The sequence below is a fragment of the Centruroides vittatus genome, unplaced genomic scaffold (genome assembly GCF_030686945.1).
Source record: "Centruroides vittatus isolate TY-2023 unplaced genomic scaffold, ASM3068694v2 contig_754, whole genome shotgun sequence".
Taxonomy (NCBI): Eukaryota; Metazoa; Arthropoda; class Arachnida; order Scorpiones; family Buthidae; genus Centruroides; species Centruroides vittatus.
In genome coordinates this window covers 1,512,196-1,521,546 of record NW_027122490.1, presented here as the reverse complement: position 1 = coordinate 1,521,546, position 9,351 = coordinate 1,512,196, and the positions used below count along the sequence as shown (strand labels likewise).

The window sequence follows — 9,351 nt, the reverse complement described above, 5'->3', positions numbered from 1 at the left end:
CGCCCGACTGAATCAATGTTGCATGTTGTTGGACACGAAGAAAGACCTTCTTGTGCCGACAGGACGAAAGCGTCTAAAACTGAAAATAATTAAATCATAAATATTAAAATAATTCGAAGATAAATTGAAATGTTAGAAAATATGGGTATTCAATTGATAAAAATATCGTTATATACATGAAGGACTGCTACTTCTGGTTTTGATATATAGAGGAGGAATATGAAAAAAAAATCTTTTAACTGTTATAAGAAGATAGTTTTGTAAAAGTTGAAACTTGTAAGCGGAATATAAAGTACTGTATTAAGTATTAGAAATTCACATGATTTTAAAAAGTTTGGTTTATAAACGTGATATAAAACTTTATTTTATGATAATAATAAGGTTTTATTTGGTGGGTTTTTCCCCGAAAAATGGTATCTGGTGGCAGGGCCGGATCATCGCATAGACAAATGAGGAAAATGTCTAGGGCCGGATTTTTGGAGGGCCCGGTCAAACTGTCTACTTTGAAGAGATTTGTAAGTAAGATATAAGACAACTGTATATAATAAACCAATAAACAAAAATATATTCCTTTTTATATGGTTATTGTGAATTCTAAAATCTAAAGAAAATGTGTTTTCATGTTTCTTCTTATTGAAAGTAATTCTTCCGATAATTTAGAATTTTTTTGATGATGAGCCCGGCGTTTGCCTAGGCAAAAAATAACAACAAAGGTTAAGATTATTAGTTTATTTCGTACTTCTAATCTTTCTATTATATTACCGTATTTTACGGACTATAAGACGCTCCTGAATTTTGGAGGCAATTTTTCGAAGAGAAAAGTGCGTCTTATAGTCCGTAAAATACGGTATTTTATAGCCAGGGAGGGGGCCCGGTAAGAAGAAAATGTCTAGGATCCCAAAGTGGGTTAATCCGGCCCTGTATGGTGGGATCATTGGGTTGAACAGACAGAAATTCGGCAATGTACTCTAAAGCAGGGATGGGCAACCTGCGGCCCCCGGGCCGCATGCGGCCCACATTCATATATTTTGCGGCCCGCGACGCATAAAATGTGAATAAATATATCAATTTCCCAGCTTAAGGAAGTATGCTGGAAAAATTCAAACGTTATTTTTACAACTTATGTATATGAATAGTTTTTCCCGCAATGAATTTAGTAAAAATTAAAACAAGAAACCAGCTAACAGACACATGGAAACTAATTTAAAACTAGCAGTGACGAATATTCAAATATTTCCAATATATTACGTTTACATCAGTTCCAGAAGCTAAATTAAGTATACCTATGCTAGTTTATAATTATGTATGAATAAATAATTCTGATTTACCAACATTTTTTTTATCATTCTCTTGTATGCGGCCCGCATCAGTTCAAAAGTCTTAAAATGCGGTTCTTACATAGAAAAAGGTTGCCCATCCCTGCTCTAAAGCATGGAACAATCGATTTCACTAATCAATTACGAGACAACAACAACAACGTGCTTTATGTGCTAAACATAAAAACAAAAAATATATATACATAATAATGACATTGAAATAAAAACGAGTATTTAAATAATGTAAAAAAGTTTAAAATGAAACTTTTAACGAAACGATAAATAAAATTGATTTACATATGAAGTTGATAAAAATGGTGCCATAAGTCAAAACTGGTAGAGTGAGAGACGTGACGCCGGCAACTACACAATTGTATTTTCAAAGTAAGATATAGAAGTTTGTGTCTTATGAAAAGTAAGAATTTCGGTACATGAACTACGGATATTTTAAAGCTTAGTTGTTAATTAATAAACAAGGAAAAAGTAATCAATTTCTCCCACGTGTTCCGATTTGTAGAACTTCGTTTTGCATCCTTCCAAAGAGAATCTTCGAGGTGAAATTGTGGTTTATTGATTATTTGATATCATTTGAACTGTATTGTTATAAAATTCAAAAATATGATTGAAAACTTCATAAATACTAAAAATTGTTCTTGTTTATCTATCTAAACTGTAAATAAACCCATTAAAAATGAAGTTATAAAATAGAAATATATATTCTACTATATTAAGAAACAGTAGTATATATACATAGAAAGAATCTTTATGTAATATAAATTTTCAGGAAGTTTTCCATTGATTTTGAAAGTCATAGTGTAATCTAAGATCTAATAATCATTTATAATTTTACTTTCCTGCATATAAATTTAAAAAAGTATAAGTTACTTTCAGATAAAGACATTACCTTTTAAAAATTAATTATAAAATTTATGCAAGTGTATGAAATTTATATTTAAATGGTACATAGCAGTAGCAGCAGCAGCAGCAACAACAATGAAAAGTTAAACTAAAATTATATTTTAATGAGGTGTTATAAATTGTTTAGGATCAGTTAAAAATCAATAAATCAGGAAGTCATTCATTAATATTATTATTATTATAGATAGCTTTAATACCTAAAGTATTTAATATTTTAGTTATGAGAAATCATACATGAAATTTCTAATTTCCATAGATTATAGAATGGAGTTTTTGGAGAATACATTTGAAATTGCATTTTCTTCTATTATTATTATTTTATTGTATAATGTCATGGAATAAAACTTTTTTATATAGAAATTTATCAGCTCATCTTCACTACCTTTTGTAAGTTACATTAGAATGTTTGAAGCCTTTTAAAATAATTGAATAGAAAAATAATTGATTTTGATTTATTAGCTAGATTTATATGGATGATGATAAAATTGAAATGAAGGAATAATACTTTCCATTTGCTACTATTTTTATATAATTTTTTACATTCTCAATAGTTTGGTCAATATTTATTTATTCATTATTAATAATAGTGAAAAACATTCATTCATTATTATTAATACAGGCTAAGTATATAAATTATTTTATAATAATCCAGGTAGATATATCTGGAAATTTTTCTGAGAGGAATAAAGTTTAGAAATTTTGAAAGAATAAGATATTTTTTTATATTTTATATTGGAAATACTAAATTATTCTAAATGTAAGCTTTAATAGATTTTGTTTTTAATAGTTTACATGTTTCCATTTAGATTTCCTTTTAATAAAAACTAAGTGAAAACATGCAAATTAATCATTTATATTTATTTTTAGGCCATATATTTTATTTCAGTTTTCCTTTAAGCCTTAAAGGAAAACTGAAATAAAATATATGGCCTAAAAATAAATAACTGGCATTTTTCTTATTTCTTCTGGATCCATTCTAATATTTTAATTAATGTTGTTTAAAAATTTATTATTATATTTCAAAAGAATACATGATCAGTGCAATTTTTGTCAAATGTCAATGATTAGATAATGATTATATTGGTATAATGACAGATATATAAATACATATCATTGCATAATATATTAAAATATATTAACATTTTCAGCCTAGATTCATCCTATCTTCAAATCTCAAACAAAACTGTACAATATTCTTAAATAAAACAAATGGCATGCCTCAAGCAGATTCAATCCAGAGACAAATCTCCATATCAAATAAAACAATATTAAACAAATAATAAACAAATAAATAAAAGTAAATATAAAACTAAATTAATTACAATAAGAATAAATAGATAAGGCTATAAAATATTTTTCAAACATGATCACAAAATATGCAAAACATAAACAATTTGAAAAAGTATTAACTTTAACTGACTAACTGATGAAATCATCATCTGTTAGTAAGTTGTATAAAAATCCCTTTTATGCGCTTAACAACCAAATCCATGGTTCAGATCAGAAATTATTTTATGTAACAGAGTATCTTTTGCATAGCAATTACTAATTCCTCTAGTCTACAGAGCAGGAACAGCCTTGAATCAGATAAGATGATAGAAGCTGCCTCTCATTTGACATCTTAAATAGTATCCCATTCTAGTAAAGCATTATATCTACATTTAATATCATTCAAGTGTTTCTTCAATCTTGTATCATGAGAATAGAATGTATTAACAGAATGTAAAATCTTGTTTCACTTGCCTTTGAATCTCTCAATGGAATTTTATGCACTCCTACCTTATTCATTGCTGTTGGTTTTATCTCATTTTAACAAGTTCATAAATTGAAGATTGTTGCATTGATATTATATATATATTCAATTAGCAGTATGTTTGGTAGAAAAAAATTTTGTTGACAACATTGAAACAAATTTTATATGATATAAGCAATGAATAAGCAAAACAATAGGATATGCAAGTACTTTTGGAAGGAAATATACAAGTTTGTCATCATCAGATAAATTGAACATAGATCTAACATTTTCAAATTGTTATCTATTAGTCTATCATTCATTAATGTAATGTATTAATGTGAGTATTAATTAATACTGTTGTAAACTATAGCATAACATGTGCTACAAGTAATATACATACATAATTACACAAATTTTAAATATTATTTATAATGCAAATATGAAATATTTATGCCATAAGTAAATAAGATTTAAAATACACTACAAAATATTGGGATAAATTTTATTTATTTTTACATGTAAATAGAAAAGCCACAAAGGACAGTTGATATCTATCCTGCAAAGTTACTAATTAATAAATATAAAAATAAAATAAAATGGTAAATAATGGAAAGGTAGGCAATAAGCAGATGTTAGACAATATCTTGTGAAGTGACACTCAATGCTTGAGTAGTACAAATATAGGGCCATCTTACGTGATTAATTGTTCAAAATGCATAGTTTCCTCTATATAAATCAATTTCTTGTTCCCACAAGGACAAATTAGCTGAGTTTCAGCCCAAAGGAGGCAGTCAATACTAACTTAGTAAGTTTGGTGGTCTGCATGACAAAAAAAAATCTATTCTGGTCCAACATTTTCAAATTTTTTTTCTGCCATTCTGCATTCTGCATTTAATTTGCCTGATGATGGCAAGCTTGTACATTGCTGAAAGTATTTGTACATTTTGTTAAATTATATGTTTTGCTTATTTGTTAAAATCTGTTTTAGTATTGTTGACAGTTTTTCTATTAATCTTTGTTTTATTATTGATATTAAATGCCACAGTCTTTTACTAGTAGTATATTGTTTAAGTAACATAGAGGACAACTATCCAGTAATGTGTATCTTATAGTCACTCTCTTACTGTCATCTAGTATTCTTTTCAGTTTAGTCTCTTAAGTACAATTTTCTATCATGTTAATGTTGAATGAAATATATTATCCACTAAGTTGCATCTATATTAAAAGTTCTTTATCTAAATAATCAAATAACAATGCTGGATTCATTATCAGGCTAATTAAATTATTAGCTGTGCTATAGCCTCATAATTATCTGCCATCCTCTACTTTTAATTAATAATAAACTGATTATTGGTTTTAATTAGCCAGATTATAACTTGATAATGAATCCAGTATTATTATTTGACTATCCTAATCATTTTTTGTAACCAAATGAGCCTATGGGAGCATCTCTTATATATCTGAAATACTCATCTCCATACTTTAATGTAATGAGTACACAATTGTATGTAGAAATTTTGGAAGTATTCTGGTCAACTTGTCTTCTAACATCTATTTTTTCATGAAGGAATTTTAGTGTTAATTCAAACTGAAAAAAAGTCTCTTATAATTCATTATTGTATTGGAATTGATTTAAATCTCTCTATTACCTAGTGTGAATCTTAAATGACATAGTTTAATTTATTTTTATTTTGTTCTGATAAATTTCTCTAAAGCTTTCTCCATATTAATATTGGGAGAGAGATGCTTCTCAGTAACAGGTTTTACTGACCATCCTGCTTTGTGAATCTTAGTATCCTATATAGTGTAGAGCCAATCATCTATTTGAGGGGAAGAATTGGAGAATAATTCTGATAGGAAGCAATCTTTTTTATAATGTTCTTTACCATTGTAATCAATGTTGGTATGTATACTGTCCTCAGTATACAATTTTGATTTTTGGGAAAAAATTTACTTTAAAATTCAGAGCAAAATTTGATACTGCTGTTCTCTTAATTTGAATATTATATATTATTTATGAATGAGCATATTATGTATAATTTTCCAATAAATTTTGGTTATAAAAGAAATCGCAAAATGTTCTTCACAATTCTTTGACAGGTGAACAGTTGTGGTGCTCACTGTCTTTAAGCAAGATGGTGTTCTTCCCAAACTTTGTTGTTGCAGTAAGGTACAATTAAACCATTTTTTTACATGAGAGTGATTAGCTAATCATTTCCAACATCATGGCCACTATAATTATCTGATCTAAACCTCTGTGACTTTTGGTTATGGAGTTACCTAAAGAATTTTGTTTATCAAAGCAATGTTTCCATCCTAGCTGCCTTAAGACGGAGAATTTCACAATGTATTACAATTGTATGCAGGTCAGTAGCTTCTGTTATCCAGTGTGTTGTGTAGTAAATGCAGTTTTTATAGCGTGGAGATGGGGACCACTCAGATCCATATCTTTTGATGTAATTGTCAATTCCACACTCCACATCTGTAATTGAAATAAAATTATTGTACTTTGTTTCTTAACTTTCAAAAATTGTTAAAAACATTTGCAATATGCACACCAATTTTGCCCTATCTGCTGAATTTTGGAGTAAAATTTTTTCACAAAAATTGAAACCATATACTCAGGACAGTATGTATATCAAATTTGGTTAAGATTTGTTCAATAATTTTTTCTACATAGTGCTGTTAATACCTGCTCTTCAATTATGATCACCTATTTAAAAGTACTGTTCAATTATATAATTTTGATTTAGCTGTTTTTTCAATTCAGTCTTTACACCTCACCCTGGTATCTCCACCTTATTGTGATGGTAGGAGTTTGTGCGCCTTGATGACCCTGAGGGCTTAACCAGTGGTAGCCATGGCTACTGAGGTCACTCATGCTGGTAAGGTTGCAGGTGAGAGATCAGGCCAAGGGAATACATTGTTCCTCCAAGTTGGGCAAAGAGCTAACAATTCTCCTCATGAAAAAAGAAAAAGCTCTCATTAAAAATGGAATGAAGTGGAAAGAGGTCTCTGTTAAAAGACATGAACGTGAGATGAGCTTCAGTGTATGGAATGTTCAGGGCCTGTCTGAGTTGAAAGAGCAACAGCTGTTGAACATGATGTATGAAGGAAAGGTTAATGTATTATGTGCATCTGAAATGAATCTAGGAGCAATGCTTGGGTGAGTGAGAGGGCTTTCTATGTGTATCTAATGTTCCTACAAGAGAATTTGGCAAACATGGATTGAGTATCTACATTAATCCCCGTCTGAAAGCTTATGTTAAATCTTATGAGTGCATGAATGACAGGATTGTCTGGTTGAAAATGAAAGTAGGGTATATAAGGTTACTGTGTGTTGGTATATTTAGTCTAGTGTGATTGAAGAGAAGGATGAATTCTGGAATGTTCTGTTGGATGTCTTGAACGAATGCAAGGCAAATGAAAGGATTGTGTTGTTAGGTGATATGAATGTGCATGTTGGTGTATACTTAACGTGACCAGACGTCCCGTTTTGAACGGGACTGTCCCTTTTTAGAGTTACGAGTCCCGGTGTCCCCGAAATGAACTCTGGGACGCAAAATTGTCCCGTTTTCTGAAACCGCGAGAAAATTTGAGTTGTCGAGCGGGCCGGACGGCCATCGCGCCGGCGGCCGGACGTGATCGGTGTGCGAGAGCAAACCGTGTCGTCGGTTGACGTGACGATAGCCGAGAGTGGCGAAGACGTCATCGCTCGCGCTTTGTTGACTAATTGTTTGGCAGATTTTTCGTTCGCCCACTTCTTGATATTTGTTTTGTTGTTGTTTGATGCTCGTGTACCTAGTAAATAACTTAAACTTTTTTTGTTTCGGAATCGTAAGTTAAAATGCCGAAACGTCAATGTTAACTTACAAGCAAAATATCCGTTTATCAAGCAAATAAATACTCCCTCAGATGTCAGATGTGAAAAGTGTCGTACAGAATTTAGCGTTTCCCCTGGTAGTGCCAGTGATATTGAACAGCATTTAAAGTCTGAAAAACATAAAAATGCCGATCGTACCGCCGCTTCGAGTTCTTCGATGTTAACATTTTTCAAGAAATCGGACGCACAAACTTTAAAGGATTTGGATATCGCCGCGGCAGAAGGTGTCTGGGCTTATCACACTATACAAGAAAACCACAGTTTTCGCTCTAATGATTGTGCATCGAAATCAATTCAATCATGTTTTGATCCCAAATTTACATGCGCGCGTACGAAAGCAGAAGCTATTTTAGTAAATGTTTTGACGCCTACAGCAATGAAAGAATTAAAAGATGATCTTGATAAGTCCAATTGTATTACAATACTAAACGACGCTTCAAACCACGGTAACAAGAAAATATATCCTATTCTAGTGCGCTCTTTTCAACCTTACGTAGGTGTGCAAGTAAAAATTTTAGATCTCCAAGACCAACCAGGTGAGACTTCTGACATTATTGTCGATTATTTAAACCAAGTGTTGACAGATAATAATTTGACAGCAAAAGTCGTGGCATTTTGCGGAGACAATGCCAACGTCAATTTCGGAGGTGCGGCTAGGCGAGGAACTAACAATGTGTTAACGAAATTGCAATCATTACTGAAAAAGCCATTGATAGGTATTGGATGTGGAGCCCATGTAATTCACAATGCAATAAAATCTGCTGCAGACAGGCTACCCTTAGATTACTAAAGCATTATTGTGAAGATATATTCATTTTTTTATATTTACACGATTCGAATTGAAGCTCTAAAGGAGTTTTGCGCCGAAACTGAAACGGAATATTAACAAATGCTCGGCTATAGCAAAACTAGATGGCTTGCTCTTATGCCTGCCTTGGAAAGGGTTTTAAAAATGTATCAGCCATTAAAAAACTACTTTTTGAGTATTGAAAAATGTTCCCTGTTACTAAAAAACTTTTTTGAAGATCCCATATCCGAATTGTGGCTTTAATTTTTACACGCTCTGTCAGCAAGTTTTCATCAAGCTGTATTGAAACTGGAAGGTCAGACTGTATCGGCAATTGAAGCTGCAAAAGAAATCAATCAACTAAAAGAATATTTGACTCAGAAACAGACCAATCAGTTTCTTTCATTTATGGTCCGTCAATTAATAGTGAAATCGAAAGATAATGTTACTGACATAGATGAAGAGTTTGTGAAAAGGGCGGCTGCAGAGTTTTATCAAACAAGCCGTAAATATCTGGAGCAGTGGATTTGCTTTCTTACCAAAGAAATGGAGATATTTTCTGGGCAGATTTAAAAAAGGTCCCTGCATGGGAAGACATTCAAAAATCTCTGGATGTATTAATTGAAAAGGAATATATTGACTGTAATAAAAATGCAGAAGTTTTTGACGAATTTTCGTTAATTTGTAACTACATTACATCGGATAAAGTAAC

At 31.0% G+C, this 9,351-nt stretch overlaps 1 protein-coding gene across 1 annotated transcript in view; it reads left to right on the top strand.

Annotated features, from left to right (window-relative positions):
• Positions 1 to 1,626: 1,626 nt before the first annotated feature.
• Positions 1,627 to 9,351, top strand: part of LOC136981415 (DDB1- and CUL4-associated factor 8-like) — a 43,899-nt gene continuing 36,174 nt past the window's right edge. The window contains exon 1 of the mRNA XM_067277734.1: positions 1,627 to 1,731. The gene's annotated coding sequence lies outside the window, so the exon portion shown is untranslated. The remainder of the gene's footprint in view (positions 1,732 to 9,351) is intronic.